This window comes from Lolium perenne, chromosome 4 (assembly GCF_019359855.2).
Source record: "Lolium perenne isolate Kyuss_39 chromosome 4, Kyuss_2.0, whole genome shotgun sequence".
Taxonomy (NCBI): Eukaryota; Viridiplantae; Streptophyta; class Magnoliopsida; order Poales; family Poaceae; genus Lolium; species Lolium perenne.
In genome coordinates, this window is record NC_067247.2 from 35223851 (window position 1) to 35243702 (window position 19852).

Here is a 19852-nt window from a genome sequence, read left to right on the forward strand (position 1 = left end):
TCACGGCCGTCGTAACTTATGCTTTCTTATATATTTCTTCCATTGCCGATCATTTCCAACATTCCATTTCAATTGCATGTGTTGAGCAGGGACAAATACTGCACACTCATCATCCTAGATCCGAAGTGGTCACTAGCCCAGTATTTCAACTCATCGAGTACGACGACGAGGAAAGACTACAAGAGAATAAGGGGTGTTCTCGATGAGGCTATCCTTGGCTACTCCAAAAATGGAGGCACCTTCCACAAAAATGGGCAACATATTAGGCCGGACACTAAAAAGCCCGGGTTCAAGCACGTGATCGACTTCCCTTGTGTCAAGCAGCCAGCTGGCAGCATTAAGGAGGCCTTCTATGTCCTCCATCACCTTAAAGGGTTTGTCGAGGATGCAGAGATGATGTCTTTGCCACCTAGTAAGCGAGACCCCATTAAAATGTCGAGGCAAATCAATGATGATGATCTTAGAGAAGACTTCCATCGCATCCAAGTAAAGCTCTCGGAAATTATCTTACAAGATGTATCCAACTCATCGGGGCTCTTACACCAACTCAGAGGGTTGTCTAAGAGGGATATCGAAGAACGCCTACATAGGCAGGGTGATGGAAGGACGTGGACGACGAAGGACTTGTACAAGCCGTTCCCGGAGCCGCTCAAGAAGACGTCTCGTTGACCGAGGCCGGTGTGCCTAGCATTACTTTGAATCGATGGACAATTTGTACCGTGTTGTAAACTAAACTTGCTTAATTTGCTCGAAACGGTGGTCGTCGTTGTTGGACTTCAATTACTATTGTAGTCGTTATCGTTGAACCATATTACTTATGTGATACCGATGCTATATGTCTTTTAGGTTTATTATTATTTCCTTGCTTTAATTCTTGTGAATATGTATGCATGTGAACCCTCTAACTCTTTCCATTGCATTATATACTAATATGCCTTGTGTCCATAGAGATGACGTACTATGTCGTGTTCGAGGGGCGGGTTCCAGGAGTGTACGAGGAGTGGGAGGAGTGCAAGAAACAGGTGCACAAGTTCAGCGGCAACTGCTAAAAAGGGTACCCGACTAGACACGAGGCGGTTGCCAAGTGGAGGGCGCACCAAGCGAACAAGAGCAAGATGAAGACCTTCCTTGTGCTCTCGCTCTTGCTCACCATCGTCGCGGCGGTACTCTCTTTCATCCTAGTGTAGGCGGCGGCCGGTGTCACTTCGTTTGTATCTTGAGATGATGAGAACTTTCTTAATTTGCATGGATTATGAGTTGTATGGAGTTATATGTATAACTCGATCGGGCTCTAAGTAATGTGATGATTATATATGTCCATATTTTTTCTGTCTATATTATATCAGTATATAACCTGTATACGGTGTATAAAACCAGTATAAAACCTGTATAATACACCAGGGAGCACAAAATCAAGTATACCTGTAGATTATATCTGTGGCGCACCAAAACATAATTCTGTAGCGCACCTATTTCTGTGGCGCAGCTACATCTCATGCGCCACAGAACTACCTATTTCTATGGCGCACAGGACCCAGTGCGCCACAGAAACCTTAATTCTGTGGCGCACAGCCAGATGCGCCACAGAAACCTTATTTTTCTGGCGACGTTTCTGTGGCGCACCACCCGTGCGCCACAGAAGCCAATTTTCGTGCGCCACTGATGAGGCTTTTCCTACTAGTGAAGGAGGAAGAGGCGGCCAGGCTAGCTGCCGAAGCTCGGGCGGCTGAAAAGGATGAGCTCCTTCGCCAATCTTCCTTGGCTTTACTTGGTAATCTCTTTTATGCTTCTCTGTCGATTATCGCACTTCATGGGCTCAGCCTTTTATCAATGATCTCTTCTCTTTCTACTCCTGCAGAAGCTGCCAACATTCCTGTCAATGCTTTGGACAAGGTTCCAAACAATTCTCCATCCAACGGCTTGTCGATGACTCTTGCTTCCCATCAGCTCACACGAGAGCTTCTTGAGAAGGGAAAGGGTGCCATGGCGTGAATACACTCGATGATCTTCCACAAGACCAGTCAAGATAAAACTCTGGGGCAGTTGATCGACGCCTTTGCGATTGACACCAAGGAGGTTATCGAGGTATTCAAACGTATTTCGCGTACCAATGGCGCCGTCCTTGCCTTCCAACTTATGATGGGTCCCGGCTTTAAGGCCGATATTGAAGAAATGTCTAGAGAGCTGCCGAAGGAGGAGGATGGGCGGTTGGTCGATTTGAGCACCTTCAAAGCGTCAGCCGTTAGATGTGCACGCCAACTTCTTGAGTTGGTTTCATCAAGGAAGACATCGACAGGCCCTAGTTTATCGACCCAGACCCAAGCGCTTTGATCCTTTGTAGCAAACTTTTCTTTAACTGGATGTGAAACATTGTCTTGCTTGGATAATCCTTTGGTTGTAATAAACTCTGTGCTAGCAATGTTGCTAGCACACTCTTTGTTATAATATTGTTACTTGCATTCTCCCGATGGGAGTATCTTCCGATGTTTCAAGGGATCAGTCTGTCATGCCTTTTTGATACTGTTTCTTGCAGGTGTTCCCCGTACCTGCATCTGTCGAAGATTCTTCGGGTGCTCTTTCTGAAGATGATCGGATCCAACGTATGAAGGGTCAGATCACACAGTTAGAGAAGGATCTGCGCAGCACCTACGCCTTGGCTGCTATCATCAAGAAGAAGAGCGAGATTGCGGCTGATGTGGAGCGCTACGCCCTTACTGAACTTCATAAAGCCACCGAAAGTTTAAACTGTAAGTTCCCTGATCCTTGCAGTGATTGTTCTTCTGCCAAAACCATATTTGCCTGATCTTCCGTCACTTGCCATGCCAGTCATATCTTTGAATCGTGCTGAAGAGAACAAACGGGTCCACGATCGCGTACACGCATTAACCCAGTTGTCGTCAGCCGAAGAATTTTTTGGCGGGAGCAGTCGAAGGCGTCGGCTGTTGCACAGTTTCAGGATCGGGTCCAGCAGGTCCACCATTTCTTCGACAAATGCTACAAGGCTCTGAGGGTGATTTGGAGGACAATGTTTCCTTTGAACAGAGTTCCTCCCACGCTATTAACTCTGATGTCGGAGTTTGGTAATACCAAGAAGATTCGGGACTTGGTGCGAGCGCAGGTCTTTGCAGGGGCCAGGTTTACGCTTGCTCTTGTGCTTGCGTGTTATCCTTCAGCGAGTTTACTGTCCATCGCCAATGCAACCGGTGACTTGGAGACACTGTACCCGAAGGTTTTGCTACCTGCCAATATGATTGTCGACAAGCTGGAGAAGGATTCGAAGGCACCTGAAGAAAAAGACACTCCGCAAGGGTGATTTCAGGAATTGAGGTTTTTTTGTATAGATGTTTTGACTACTTGATCCAAGTGTTAGGATCATTTATTGTTTGGTGGATACATGTATATGTATTTTTACCATGTTGATGCCGTTGGCAAATTTTGGAGGAGCAAATCTTAATTGCTCGTTTGGTCGTGTATGTATTTCGTTGGTCGGCAATTCTTTTGAGTGATCAGCTCGTGTTGCGGGTTTTGCTAATCCCGTTGTATGCGCAACTTTGCCTTCAACCGATGTATGCTTCGACAGCCATTCCAGAATTATTCGGGTGTAATGACTGTCGGTGAACCCATTGTTCCTTGATATTTCCGTAAGAAAAATATCGAACGTGGGTTGTGTTAATGTGTACTTCCGGACTCTTGCTATTTACGACACTCGTAGAGGCATCTATAGTAGAGCGAAAGGCTAATGTCCTTGTTTATTTTGCATCCTGTAGCACTCGTAGAGGCATTTTTCGGAGCACGATCCTTTGCCGCGTACTATGTCGGACCGTCGTTTGCCGAGGTTTACAAAGATGCGGTTTAGGTGCTCCATTCAACTGCAAAGCTTTTCAAGGAATCGAAACTTGAGTTCTTATTATTAAAAAACGCTGGACTAAGGGGCGAAAAGAGGGGAAGCCCTGTGTGGAAAGGAAAATGAAACTAAATGCTAGTAGATTGCTTAAGTATTGAAGGGGTTCTTCTCATCTTCTAGCTTGGTCAGCGTAGGTTGGTGTTTTTTGAAGCGTCGTCGACTTCGCCAGGGATCTGGGCAGCGATTGTCAGTGTCTTGCTGCCTCCTATATCTTCTGCATCGTCAATTGCCGAAGCTTTTTCTGCCGAAGTTTGTATTGCCGGAGCTTCCAGGGCCAGGTCGGCTGACTTCGTTTTTGCTCCTTTAACGCGTTCTTCTTCCTTGATACTACGTGACGAGGTCTTCGGCGGAAGGTCAGTAATTTCCTGCTTCAGGCCAAACTTAGCAGCAATCCTCTGAAAGTCCCGATCACAATTGTCCGAGCGTGAGAAACTTCCATAGACTATAATGTTTGTCCCATTGTTCCCAGGCATTTTCAGCTTGAGGTATGCGTAGTGCGGTACACCCATGAACTTGGCATAAGTTGGTCTCCCGAGTATAGCGTGATACTGCGACTCCCAGTTCACGACTTCGAATTCGATCTTCTCCTTCCTGAAGTTGTCGGGTTTTCCAAAGACGACGTTCAAGTATGCTTTGCCAAGAGAGTACGCTGGTGAAGTAGGGAGGATCCCATGGAAGCGGGTGTCTGACTCTTCTATCATTCTCATGGTGATCCCCATACTCTGGATTGTGTCAAGGAATATCAGATTAAGTCCGCTTCCTCCATCCATGAAGACTTTGCTCATCTTGAATCCTCCTATCTGCGCTTCGACCACTAGGGCAGCGTGCCCTGGTTTTGGTATAGTCATCGGGTGATCCGCTCGGCTGAACGTGATGTTCTGAGATGACCACTCGACATACTCAGGGATATTTGCCATGATGCTTTCTGCCAGGTTGATTTCTCGGGTGAGCTTCTTCATTTCTCTCCTTGAAACACATGTCCTGTGGATCATACTCATCTGCCCACGTGGTGGTGGAAACGCCTCGTTGGGTTGATGAGGTTGAGCTTGCTGGACCTGGTGTTGCGGTGGGGGTGGTGGTGGTGGTAGTGGTGGTAGCTGCTGCTGGCCTGCCTGCTGGATTAGTTTATGCATATCGATGAACTGTCGAGAGTCCCTGAGCAGGTGGCTGGACTTTATTTTGCCATCCTTGGAATCGGTATACGAATGCAGGTAGCAGGGGGCATTGATCTGCTCAGCGTAGGGTAATTCGGGGGTTCTCTGTTGTCGTGGTTTATAATTGCCACGGTTCCCAGAGTTGTTCCGATTACCATCCTGTCGATCATCTCGCCTGTCGTCGTACCGATCGTCCTGCCGATCAGAGTACCATGCGGCTACCAAGTTGTTGTCATCATAGCTGCGGTTCTTCCTTCTCTTGTTACGATCCCTTCGACCACCCGAATCATGTTTCGGCTGGTCATCATCTTCGTCGTCGCTGCGCTGTCGTGGCTTTCGAACGTTGTCTTCGCCATCGGCCCAGCTGTTGGCGATTTGTTGACTGCCAAAACCCACCGGCGGGCAGCGACCGTCAACACAGGTAGAGCCGGGAAGAGCCTAGAGCTGCGGCTGGCTGAGATCCCTCCGAGCGACGGCCCGCAATGCTCTTCTGGTCACACGTCCGATGCGAAGTGCAAGGGCGTGCCACCTGACCTATACCTGGTCAGGAAGGTGATGGGGATGCCTCGCTTAGTTTCCTGCATGGCATACACGTAAACATTAAATACGAGCCTCGATCGGCTCTCAGGTTATCCTGTGAATCGGCTCAAGGAGCCGATCCACCCATGATTCGTACGGGGTGCACGAATATATGGTGGTCCTGCTTGATCAAGATAAAGCTAATGAGATCTACGACGATTTAGGGTTTTCACCGCATAATCGGATCATCCTACTCCAGGTTGGGCCTCGCGGCCACGCACGGTGATCATAAGCCGATCCTAAACAAGGCCTAAAAACCAACATGAAGTTGATCCTCGGAACATCCTGTTTAGGACTTGCGAACGCCACCCTACGTGCCGCTGGATCCTCCCCCCCTTTGTAAGGCCTAACTATTGCAGATATTAAACTAATCCTTGTAGAACAAGGAGCAATCGTAACGGATCAGATCTACTAAATAATGATCAAGCGGGGTGCCGCCCCCACACCTAAGATAGGTGTGAGGGTGGCTAGATATGCAAGGGTTGCACTACGTAAGCATGTTATACGAAGAACTATGCTAACCCTAACACATCTATGATAACTACATTGCTCGCCATCAAAGACGCTTCAGTACGAGCAACGCATGAACAACGTGGAGCTTGTGCTGCCTAGATCGCAAGATGCGATCTAGGCAGCATGTCGCTTACCTGATAGAAACCCTCGAGACGAAGGAGTTGGCGATGCGCCGAGATTGGTTTGTTTGGGTTGAACGTGAGTTGTTGTTTATTTCATAAACCCTAGGTACATATTTATAGTCCGAGGGACTTTCTAACGTGGGAATAGTCCCACCGTGCACGAGACAAATTCTAACTTTTAATCTACGATACAATCTACTATAATTAAAGATACACGGGCAAACTAGCCCAAATTCTCCGTGCAAGGCCGTTTCAGAGATCCTCCACGTGTAATCCTTCAAGCCCATCTCCTTTACGGCCCACCTCCGGATTTGACCAAAATCTGGTGATAACACATGCCCCCCTGGTTTTGGAAATAACATTTCCAAAATCATTATGCTTTCCTTTGTCGGGTCATGTCGTGGCAGAGCAGAGCTGTTGCAGTATCCGTTATCATTATGCCCTGTCTTCTCAGCTTCTCTGCAAAATTCGATAGCTCTGGCGTCATCTCCTTGGAAACTATAATGACATTAAATTTCCACCAGGCTCCCCATTATTTAACTGTGCCGATCGATTAGCTCTCTTCATCCCCTTCCTCTGTTCCAGCCATCGGCACCCAAAAAACCCTCTTCTCCCTCTGCCATGTCTTCCTCTTCCTCTTCCTTCTCAAGCCTCTTCCCCCAATTCTCGCCGAAGAAGAAGAACCAAGACAGCCTTCACTCCGAGGTGAACCCCCTCTCCTCCGCCAATGAGAAGAAAGAAGGAGAAGTAGCGAAGGCCAAGGCCTCCCCCTCCGTCAAGCTCCCGCCGAAGAAGCGCTCGCGTATGTGGGCGGACAGCGAGGACGAAGACGACGAGGAAGAAGGAGAAGAGGAGGAGGAAGATGAATCTTCCTCTTCCGCCGGGTACCCGCCAACCAAGCGCTTCCGCTCCTGGGCGGACAGCGAGGATGATGATGATGACGAGGAGGAAGAAGCTCCGGCCACGGGCTGGGGCAGCAGCGACGAGGAGCTTCCTGGGAGCAGCGCCGACGACATCAACGGCGGTGATGACGAGGACAGCGACGACTAGCAGAATAGGACTAGTAGTAGCAGTGTATTAGGCACCAGATCCCTCTTTTGAGAGCCATCGGCTCTTTCTTGTAAAGTCGCTCCTTTGAATTAATGAAATTGTTCTTTCAATTCATCCTTCAATTACTCCAATTTCATTTCTTCTCATGCCAAGACCGATAGCAATGTATCGGATTTCTTTTCTTTTGGACGCCCATGAAGCCGGACTCTCATGTCGATTAGCTCGTAAGCCAAGAACTTCTCAATTTCAGGCTGCGATTTGGTATCTGACCACAATTTTTCGCAATCCCTTAGCCGATGACTAATCATCGGCTATTTTGAGAATCTAGTCCCTTCCCTTCTCTTGCAGCAACAGGACGGTCCAAAACTTGTAAAAAACAACGGCCTCCTTTCCCGATTCAGAGGAGATCCCAATGCAGGGCCAGTCGATGCGACTCCAATCGGCTTTCAAAAACAGAGCATTCACCAGGCCAGCTGCCCCCCGAGTCTCGGTCGAGGCGAGAACGGTAATGGATCAGCCGAATGTGCCGCCTACGCAGAGTTAGCCGATTTCAACAAATCGGCTCCCCAAAGCAGAGAACCTTCAGGGTGAGCTGCCCCCCCGAGCTTCTCCAGTCCACTTTTCGCGCCTTGCAAGTCAGATCGGCTCCTTTCCTTTGGTGGATCTGATGCAACCCATTCTTAACCTGATCTGTACATCCATGTCGCGCTTGGTATTGGTCGAGGTCATGACCCCCGAAACCTGCCCCAGCTGATACTGCGAACTCGAATACTTGCAGAAAGAATCCAAAGGTCCTTGAAGAAAAGATCTGAGCCATCAAACCACTCCATTGAGGAGCTCTTCCATTAGGATCTTTCCTCGTGGCTCACCTCCTGCTCCATTAACCCTCTGCTCATAACAATTGTACCTCTCGAGTCGATGGCCACGTATCGGCTTTAAAAAAATTTTATTTGGCCGATTTTTCTTAATCGGCCCCCAATGTTTCACTGCACGCATGTTTACACATGTTTTATCTATACATGTTCATCTGACTATGTGCCCCCCGAGCCGATTCTGCCAAATGACTGCAGATATCGGCTTTTATGGTTAGTCAGGGCACTGCACTTGCACGTCGGCTTCGTAAAGATTCATGCTGACTTTCATCTGCCGACGTGGCCGCTGCCCAGTAGATCGTTGCTGAACACAAGCAGAATATGTGCTGAATATGTGGTGAACATAATTTTGGCCGATTGCTGGAATCGGCCTCCATATCCATTAGAGTGCTGACTGAAGGTTCTGTAAAGCTCCTTCATAATTTATGGGGCCGATCACAAGGATCAGCCTCGCCTTGTTTTGCTCACTGGTGTGTTCTTGCTACTCGGTCAGGCTGGATAAAACCAACCCAACCTCTGACTTTATGCGCCTGCTGTCGTCCACCTTGAGCGCATCGTAGACTCGTGGGGCACTAAGCTCTGTCGGAAGGACGAGCACCATGTTTGTGCCAGCCGATGTTTCATCATCGGCTTTCTTTTGCTTGGGACGCCACTCCATTCTCCGTGGACGACCCTCTTCATCCAGGGTTCGCTGAACCTTTGCAGCCAGATCAGGCCGTGCCTTCCTTAGCGTATGCAAGTATAACCTTTCGGCTTCCTCCAGGCCGCGCAAACGCTGAACCCTGCGCTTTTGTGAACGGCTGAGTCCGTCAGGGCACCACCTTGGACAGTGGTACCTGTCTTCTTCCTCTGGTCCCTCGTCTTCAGAATCCTCAAGATCTGCCCACCGAGGGGACTCAGCACGTTTGCTCTGTGGCGGGAGAGGCCCCAAGCGCTCGAACACAGACACGTTGGCTGCCTCCTTCTTCTTCTTGTTGCATTCTGGGCAATTGCCGATTGTGGGCAATCGGCTCATTCCTGAATCCCAGCAGTGTCTGAAGAAGGGGCAGTCCCAGTGCCTGGCGTTGTCATCTTGCTCCCTTGATCTTTCCGTGGCACGGCGCTCGTGCTCCTCCTCATCGCGATCATGCCGACGATGTCTTCTGGCTTCTCTAGCCAGACGATCTCCTTCATCATCATAGGTGGACCGTCGGCGTTGGTCATACTGACTCACATATTTGTTGAGGAGGTGATCAGAGAGAGGTCGCTGATATCTTATGTTCTTCACCTCTCCCTCTGTGACGTAGCGCTTGCCATCATGATGGAGCCGATCGCGTGGAGCGGCCTCCTCTGTGTCCTTGCTATGAGAGCAGCTGCCCTCATCTCCATCTTTGCCAGAGTGGTTCCCAGGTCCTACCATGTTGATGCTGAATGAGGATCCTGGCTGGCAACCTTCAGGGTAGGTGCACTCTACCATGTTAACGGCGGGAAAGGGCTGGGTGTCGACCTTCATGGCGTACTGGTTGAAAATTAGACGCCCCTTCTCTATCGCCGCTTGGATGTGCTGACGCCACACCCTGCAGTCGTTGGTGGCATGGGAGAGCGAGTTATGCCATTTGCAGTATGGCTTTCTGTTCAGCTCTTGCGCCGTGGGGAATTTGAGACCTTCAGGAATCGTCAACTGTTTCTCCTTGAGCAGGAGGTCGAAGATTTGTTCAGTCTTGGTCACGCCAAAATCAAATCCCCTGGGCGGGCCTGGTGGCTTTACCCATTTGCAGGACACAGGGGTTCCTCCCCGAGTCCATTCAGCCACTGCTACCTCTTGGTCTCCCGCAGGAACTTCGTCTTCCTCTGCATCAACCAGGACTACTGCACGCTTGAACTTGTCTTGGTACAGGTCCGGGTGGCGCTGTTCATATGCTGACAGTTTCTGAACCATATGCGCCAGCGAGGGATAATCTGCTTGGGAGGCCATGTCCTTGAGCTGCGTTGCAAGGCCTGCTACTGCCAACTCGACTGCTTCTTTTTCAGTTATACGAACCGAATAACATCGGTTCCTAAGATTCCTGAAGCGTTGGATGTATTCTGTCACAGTTTCTCCGCGCTTCTGACGTAGTTGTGCTAGATCGGCAATGCCAGACTCGGAAGCTTCTGAATGGTATTGCATATGGAACTGTTCTTCCAATTGCTTCCAAGACCGGATGGAGTCTGCTGGCAAAGAGGTGTACCATCCAAAAGCCGATCCCGTGAGGGACTGTGAAAAGAGCCTCACGCGTAGCTGATCCGACACTGAAGCCGGTCCTAGTTGCGCTAAATATCGGCCGACGTGCTCGATGGAGCTGGAGCCATCTGATCCACTGAATTTGGAGAAGTCAGGGAGCCGATATTTAGGTGGCAGCGGGATCATCTCGTACTCGTCAGGGTACGGCTTGGAATAGCCGATTGCCCTTCTTTTCGGCACCATGCCGAACTGGTCTCTCAGTATGGTACTGATCTGATCCGCTGTGCTGGCTGTAGGAGTTGAACTCTGAAGATTCGCCGGGGTGGCGTACTTAGCCAGCCATGTTTGCTTCTCCAGCTCTGAGCCCACTGCAGGAGCTGAGCTCTGGAAGTTCGTCGGGGTGGCGTACTTAGTTAGCCACGTCTGCTTCTCAAGCTCTGTTGCTGACGTTCCTCCTGTTTTCGCCGGAGTCCCTGATGTTGTGGCCTGGTTTGAGAGTGCCCAGTTGCCACAATCTGGCATATACGTGCACGCGTATCCTTGAGGGATCTCCTTAGGCGCCTCAGCCAAGAACTGGTAGTCACTAGGGTCACCACCGATCTTGTAGACGACGAATGCCGGTATAGCCGGCACTTCAGCTGGTGCTGCCAACGCATATGGCAGCGGTGGACGGGACTGGAGTGGCAACTCTCCTTGATGCGTCCCGAGAGCTGGTCCTGACGGCGAGTACTGGTGGCTCATGATCTCCTGGATCACGCGCAGAGCGACACGCTCCAACACGTTGACCAGGTTTTCAGAGTGGCGGTGTAGCGAGTGAGCCACCAAGTAATTGATCTCCTGCCGCAGGCCCCTGGTGCGTTCCTCCGACGGGGCAGAGAGGTCTATCCCATCGAGTGCACCTTGCGGTGAGAATCCCTTCCATCTGATGCCATGGGAACGGGTTCTCTGAAAAGAGCCGATGAGGTCGGCTTCGAGGGTGGCCTTGATCTCGTCATATCTCTTCTTGAGCTCGTCAGGCAGCTCCTCGTAGATGACTGGCGTGCCGTCTGCCATCTCAGATGTAGATGGCGATGTGGTTGATGTAGACGATGGTCCCACCGGGCGTGCCAGAATGTGTTGACTGCCAAAACCCACCGGCGGGCAGCGACCGTCAACACAGGTAGAGCCGGGAAGAGCCTAGAGCTGCGGCTGGCTGAGACCCCTCCGAGCGACGGCCCGCAATGCTCTTTTGGTCACACGTCCGATGCGAAGTGCAAGGGCGTGCCACCTGACCTATACCTGGTCAGGAAGGTGATGGGGATGCCTCGCTTAGTTTCCTGCATGGCATACACGTAAACATTAAATACGAGCCTCGATCGGCTCTCAGGTTATCCTGTGAATTGGCTCAAGAAGCCGATCCACCCATGATTCGTACGGGGTGCACGAATATATGGTGGTCCTGCTTGATCAAGATAAAGCTAATGAGATCTACGACGATTTAGGGTTTTCACCGCATAATCGGATCATCCTACTCCAGGTTGGGCCTCGCGGCCACGCACGGTGATCATAAGCCGATCCTAAACAAGGCCTAAAAACCAACATGAAGTTGATCCTCGGAACATCCTGTTTAGGACTTGCGAACGCCAACCTACGTGCCGCTGGATCCTCCCCCCCTTTGTAAGGCCTAACTATTGCAGATATTAAACTAATCCTTGTAGAACAAGGAGCAATCGTAACGGATCAGATCTACTAAATAATGATCAAGCGGGGTGCCGCCCCCACACCTAAGATAGGTGTGAGGGTGGCTAGATATGCAAGGGTTGCACTACGTAAGCATGTTATACGAAGAACTATGCTAACCCTAACACATCTATGATAACTACATTGCTCGCCATCAAAGACGCTTCAGTACGAGCAACGCATGAACAACGTGGAGCTTGTGCTGCCTAGATCGCAAGATGCGATCTAGGCAGCATGTCGCTTACCTGATAGAAACCCTCGAGACGAAGGAGTTGGCGATGCGCCGAGATTGGTTTGTTTGGGTTGAACGTGAGTTGTTGTTTATTTCATAAACCCTAGGTACATATTTATAGTCCGAGGGACTTTCTAACGTGGGAATAGTCCCACCGTGCACGAGACAAATTCTAACTTTTAATCTACGATACAATCTACTATAATTAAAGATACACGGGCAAACTAGCCCAAATTCTCCGTGCAAGGCCGTTTCAGAGATCCTCCACGTGTAATCCTTCAAGCCCATCTCCTTTACGGCCCACCTCCGGATTTGACCAAAATCTGGTGATAACACGATTTCCATTAACTTGGTTATAGTCTTCGGCTTCTTGCATCCGAGTTCTTCTATATAGCTTTCACGTCGGATGCCATCGCTGAAGGCGTCGATTGCTCTGTCGACAGATACGTCTTCTGCGGCGTTCAGGAGCTTGGTGAACCTCCCGATATATGCGCGCATCGACTCCTTCTGCTTTTGCTGACAGTGCCGTAGCTCTTCGATCCCGACGGGCCTTTTGTACGTTGCCTGAAAGTTGGCGACGAAGGCTTCTACTAGGTCGTCCCATGACTTGATGGAACTCTTCGGCAGACCTGTTAGCCAGGCTCGTGCTGAGTCCTTCAGGTAAAGCTGCAGGCACTGCATTGCTGCTATCTGGTTGCCTTTTTGCAGAATCACTGTTTGTAGATAATCCTCTATCCAGGACCTCGGCTCCTGCTGCCCATCGTACTTGGCGGCGTCGGTAGGGGTGGGTTTGAACTTCCTGGGTGGCATCGTCTCCCGGATTTTGTAGCTTAAACAATCGGCTCCCCTAAGCTCGCCGTCGTTCTCCTAGCTCTCATCCGAAGAATCACTGTCGTGTTCCTCTCTGGCAGCGCGTCGCCGCCTTGCTTTGTCGATCCTACTCTGCGTAATTTCATCCCGAGCGTCTCTCGCGTGGTGTTTTGAACCACTAGCTTGCAACGTGGTCTTGTCCTTTCTTGGGACCAGGTTGTCTCCCAATATCGCGAGACTTTCTAGGGCACCTCGGTGAGCTTGAGCCATGGATCCTTCAGGGCGCTGATTGATGAGGCATGCAGCGAGATTGGCGGTTGCCCCCGCGACGGTCTTTGGTCTGGGCATGCCCGCGGTGTCTGTGGTCATGAAGGACTTGGTCAGATTTGATGTTATCTCTCTAGCATCGTCTTCCAATAACCTGGATATTCTTGATCGATGTTTGCCTCCTCCGTGAGTACTTCGAGAAGCGCTTCCCTACGAGCCCCTTCGATGCTCACTGGATCGGTCTGCCGCAGATAGGCGTCTCTCGAGGGTGGCTTGCTCCTTGGATAGTCGCTCCCGATTTTTCTCCAATATGGAGCGGTAAGCATTGAGAGTGCCAACCGTGGTCCCTGCCGGAAGTGGCGTGTTGTTAAGCACGGCTGCCTTGGCTGCTGCCCACTCCTCCTCTGCGATGGTATGGTCGCTGTTGTTGTTGCTGGTGCTGTTCTCAAAACTAGCTCGCCTGCTGGAACGGGGGGTGCGGTCTCCATCTCCCCTGTTAGCAACGTAAACTTGGAGGGGCACCGCTCTTCGGGTGTTTCCTTGGGTGATGTTGTCGATGCTGTCCTCTCCCGATGAATAGTGGGCATTGCAGATGAACGGCGTGTCGCTCGACCCCAGCCCGTGCCTGGTGTCGCAGTTCATGCAGTAGTACGAGGTTAGCTCCGAGGACGTGGGATCGTCGGACCCGACCGACATGGAGGATGCCAAACGGGGAATCGAAGGCGCCGGAGAACTCGACGGGCTTGTCAGGCCAGCCGAAAGGTCGAGTGATGACGACGCGCTTGGGCACGTCGATCTGGAGATGGGCAATTCCAACAGCCGAAGGATTCCTTCCGAGTTGACATTGTAGTGGACGCTCCCGAAGGTCATCTCCATATTGCCTTGTAGATCGGAAAAAGTCGAGCGAGACGAGTCGCTGTGCGGGGTAAATTCGTAGGAGCCGAAACGAATCGGGCTTCCCAAATGAGGCGATGATGGTGTTGATGAAGCTGCCGATGACATGACGGGTTCCGCCGATGCCCGGTCTTGTGCCGACAGGGTTCCCACAGATGGCTCCAATTGTCGAGGGTACTCCTCGGCAATGCCCTACGTTTGGGGCTTAGGGTTAGCGGAATCCTGCAAGCTGACTCGAGACATCAGTTAACAGACAAGCGGGGAGAGCGATTTACCCAGGTTCGGGGCCCTCAATGAGGTAAAACCCTTACGTCCTGCCTGTCTGTTCTTGATTATGATGATAATGGGTTACAATGGGGTGCCGAATAGTTCGGCTGAGATCTCGTCGAGAGGCTAAGTGTTATGATGACCTAGCTCTGGACTTTCTGGTGGCTAGTATTGCTACGATAGGTTCTATCCCTCGGCAGCCCCTCTCCTGGCCTTTATATAGGAGGCCAGGTCTCAAGAGGTCAAACCAAGTACGACTTAGTTTACATCAGCTTTAGATCTAATCTTTCCTTGTTCGGCCGCTTCCTTGTCTTGCCCGCCAAGGATTCCTCTGGTGCGACGCCCAGGTGGCCCATCTTGCCTCCAGGTGTCTTCATGGGCCTCCAACTATTCAATACAGGATAGGGCAATGTCGGTTACCCGAAGGGTAATGCCCACGTCAGCTGCTCCATCCCCAGGAACTTGAGCCCGATCCGCTTGAAGAAATCGACGTCCTCGACGCTGACCATGAGGCGCCGGCCCTTGTAGGCCTCGGAGACCTGGCGCACCACGTCGCCCGGTGGTGGAGGAGGCTTGCAGGCGGCGGAGGACGGTGGTGGAGGACATCAGCGTGCGGGGAAGGACGGCGGCGGCCAGGAGACAGGTCGGCGCATGGGGCAGGACAGTGACCTAGCTTGGGCCGCCCCACACGGAGCAGATCATGGAGGCGGCTGTTGGGGGCGGCGACTCCTATGGGGCGGGACAACGGCGGCTGATAGGGGTAGGATGGCGGAGTCTTATGTGGGCAGGACGGCGGCGGCTGATGTGGGGCGGGACGGTGGCGGCTGCTGGGGGCGGTTGCTGGGAGGAGCGGGCAACGAGCTTGGAGGAGGCGCGGCTGCTGGGGGCCGCCGCCGGCGGGATTGGAGGAGGTGCGGGCGCGGGATAGGGTTAGCAGGCGCGGCGTTCTTTTCTTTTATTTTTGATGAAGCGCGGCCCAATTCGGTCAAGATTTGGTTAAGTCCTGAAACGAGCTCTTCGTCGGCTGTTCTGCCCTAGACACACGGCAAAATCGGCTTAGCCGGTTGTCTTCTCCAAAATACACGGCACATATAGCTTCGCCGGGTGTCCTTTTCCAAAATACACGGCACATATAGCTTCACCGGGTGTATTTCCATACATACACGGCAAATCTCAGTTTTTTTTTTCCAAAATACACAGCATCGTCCCATATTATATAATTATTTTTCTGGTTTGTAATTTATAAATGTTTTCACCATTATTATTTCAATTTTCTTTATTCAGGTCATTAGAATTTTTGTTAAATGGGGCCCAGACGAAATGATGGATGGCCAACGGGAATGCATAGTTTGCCAGAACGAGACCATACCGCACATGTGTGTGCTCTGGGACGGGAATCAATGATGTGTGCCTGGATTTCATATCGTGGCCACCGAAAACCCGTTTTCCATTGAGTGCCGAAATGGGTTTTTTTGTGAAGCAGGTATAGAGGTGCGAACTAGGTCGAGGGAAACCCTGCACAACTGTCGAGGGTACTCCTCGGTAAAGCCCTCCGTTTGGGGCTTAGGGTAGATGAAATCATGTAGGCTGATACGAGACATCGGTTATCAAACAAGCGGGGAAAGCGATTTACCCAGGTTCGGAGCCCTCGATGAGGTAAAACCCTTACATCCTGCATGTCTGATCTTGATTATGAAAATATCGGGTTACAATGGGGTGTCGAAGGTTTCGGTTGTGATCTCGTCGAGAAGCTAGGTACTACGGGAACCTAGCTCTGGACTTGCGATGGCTAAAATTGCTAAGATTGCGTATGTCCCTCGGCAGCCCCTCTCTTGGCCCTTATATAGAGAGAGCCAGGTCTCGAGAGATCTGTCCGGGTACGACTAGGTTACAAAGGACCCTAGTTCTAGACTTTACTGGTTTGATTCGTCTCTTCGTCTTGTTCTTCAAGGAATCTTCTTCGGCACCGACGTAGCAGTCCACCTTGCCATCGAGTGTCTTCATGGGCCTCCAGTTGGGCCGTTCGAGATAGGGCAATAACAGTTACCCGAAGGGTAATGCCCACATCAACAACAATAGAAGAACGCCTACGCAACGTGTTCCACACACCCTCCCCGCCATTTGTATGTACCACTGTTCCCAGAGTTACTATGATTGTCGTCCTGCCGATCGTCTCGCCTATCATCATACCGATCATCTCGTCGATCGGAATATCCTGCGGCTACCAAGTTGCTATCGTCGTAACTGTGGTCTTTCCTTTTCTTTCGACGATCCCTTCGACCACCTGAATCATGCCTCGGCTGATCGTGGTCTTTGTTGTCACTGTGTTGTCGTGGCCTTCGCACGTTGTCTTCGCCATCAGCCCAGTTATTGGCAATTTCCATTAACTTGATTATGGTCTTTGGCTTCTTGCGTCCAAGTTCCTCTATATAGGTTTCACGTCGGATGCCATCGCTAAAGGCATCGATTGCTCTGTCGACATAAACATCTTCGGCGGCGTTCAGGAGTTTAGTGAACCTCCTGATGTATGCACGCATCGACTCCATCGGCTTCTGCTGGCAGTGTCGTAATTCGTTGGGAGTTGCTCCTTCAACAGTTTTTGGCCTTAGCATACCCGCAGTTTCCGTAGTCATGAAGGACTTGGATAGGTTTGACGTTATTTCTCTTGCATCATCTTCCGAAAGTCTGGATAGCCTTGATCGGTGCTTCCCTACACCTTGGCTGCTTCGGGACACGCTCCCTCGCGAGCCCCTTCGTCGTTCACTAGATTGATCTGCCGCTAACATACGTTTTTTGAGGGTGGCCTGCTCATTCGATAGTCTCTCCCGATTTTTCTCCAAGATGGAGCGATAAGCATTGAGGGTTCCAACCGAAGTTCCGGCGGGAAGCGGTGTGTTATCAAGTACGGCTTCCCGGGCTGCTGCCAATTCTTCCTCTGCGATGGTGTAATCGCTATTGTTGTTACTGACACTGTTTTATAAGCTATGTCGTCTGCTGGAGCGAGGGATGTGATCTCCACCTCCCCCGTTTCTTGCGTTTCATGCGTTATTGGCGGCATAGACTTGGTGACGCGCCGCTTTCCAGGTGACCTCCTTGATAACGTTGTCGACACTGTCCTCTCCCGACGAATACGGGGCACTGCAGATGAACGGCGTGTCACTTGATCCCAACCCGTGCCTGGTGTCGCAGTTCAGGCAGTAGTACGAGGTCATCTCCGATAATACGGGGTTATCGGACCCAACCGACATTGAAGACATGATCGATTGATGATGATATGATCGATCCCGCGGCTGGTGGGGGCGATTTCCTTGCTGATCTGAGGGCGAATGATTCCAGCAAACGAAGGACTCCTTTCGCGTTGACGTTGCAGTGGACGCTCCCGAACGTCATATCCATGTTTCCTTGTAGACCCGAGAAGGTCGAGCGGAAGAGTCGCTGTGCGGGGTGAACTCATAGGAGCCGAATTGGATCGGACTCCCAAAGCTTGGTGATGCTGATCGGACTCCCCAAGGGATGAGGTTTAGGGTTTAGTGGGGTTTACCATGGTCCACTACCATTTAGTAAAGTAAGAAAGGTAGGGTTCAAGATTTACATATTAAGGCTATATGCCCACATATGTCTTCTTCTTTTATTTTGGATTTCTCAAATTTGACCCACTTTGTTTTTGAGATTGTTAGGGATTTAGGGTTTTGGAAAAAGGTTCAAAGTAATGAACACACAATCACGTGGAAACACAAATATTAGGTATGAGCACTAGGCATAGCACTCTATGTAAGAAAAGTTTTTGTTGGTTCTCATTTTTGAAAAATAAGAAATTCATTTTCTCTTTGTTTTCAAATTTGGGGTGTTACAAATCAGTATCGTATGTAAATGGTTCATTCGATCACGAAGTCACCGTTGAATATGTGGGACCTATTATGAATCTCCAGGTCTCACTGACATAGGCATCCCCAATGGGCCTGCCGAAGATACTACCCGGGGTTTGCTGAAGGCCCATGACCCGAAGAATATGAAGCCTGGAAGCCCAACTAAGTGTCGGTTTGAAAAGAGAGTTGTATTAGGATTAATAACTTTTAATTATTACGGGACACACTCAAATAGTATCCCGATGTTTGTAATTTGTACATCACGAAACCCTCGTCTCCGCCTCCTATATAATGGGGAGTTGAGGGAGAAAGAGAGGATCGATTCATTGTCAACATAACCCTAGTTTTCTAACAATCGAGTACTTTTCCGGCTGAACCCTCGAGATCTACTTGCCCTCTACTTCCACCAAAACCCTAGTCTACAATCCGTGGGCATTGACAAGTCGATACCTTGTTACTCGCTATTAGTTATTGATCGGAGAAGAGTCTCGATCATTTCTGCATAGTTCACGAACTGTAGAGTGACACACTTACGGTTCGATGTCGTTTTAAGTAGATATGGAATATGGAATGGAGTTCGAATATTGTTCGGAGTCTCGGATGAGATCCAGGACATCACGAGGAGTTCTGGAATGGTCTAGAGAATAAGATTCATATATAGGAAGTCACATTCCAAGTTTGGAAATGGTCTGGTGCATTTATGGAAGGTTGTAGAAGATTCTAGAACCGTCCGGAATAAATCACTATGGCAGGTAGAGTCCTGGAGGGACTCCACCATCCCTAGCCAACCCACTAAGTAGGAAGGTGGAGTCTATAGTGGTCTCCACCTTGTTGGCCGGCTGACGTGGGCACTACCCTTCGAGTAACCAACGTTGCCCTATCCTGTATTGACTAATTGGAGGCCCATGACGACACCCGAAGGCTAAGTGGGCCACCTGGACAGCGCACCGGAGGAAACCTTGGCGGGCAAGACAAGGAAGCAGCCAACAAGGAAAGATTAGATCTAAAAGTACTGTAAACCTAGTCGTACTCGGTTAGGACCCTTGAGACATGGCCTCCTATATAAAGGCCAGGAGAGGGGCTGTCGAGGGACACGAACAATCTTAGCGATCGTAGCTAGCAAAAGCTTAAAGCTAGGTAACCCTAGCGATAGCAATCTCGTCGAGATCTCAGCCGAACTATTCGGCACCCCATTGTAACCCATTGTCTTCATAATCAAGAACAGACAGGCAGGACGTAAGGGTTTTACCTCATTGAGGGCCCCGAACCTGGGTAAATCGCTCTCCCCGATTGTATGTGAACCGATGTCTCGTGTCAGCTTGCAGGATTCCATCAACCCTAAGCCCCTATCGGAGGGCATTGGCGAGGAGTACCCTCAACAATTGGCGCCGTCTGTGGGAAAC

At 50.4% G+C, this 19852-nt stretch overlaps 1 pseudogene; it reads right to left on the reverse strand.

Moving 5' to 3' along the window:
• The window catches only part of LOC127319658 (probable alpha,alpha-trehalose-phosphate synthase [UDP-forming] 11), a 68898-nt pseudogene extending 53806 nt beyond the window's left edge, over positions 1–15092 (reverse strand).
• Positions 15093–19852: the final 4760 nt, after the last annotated feature.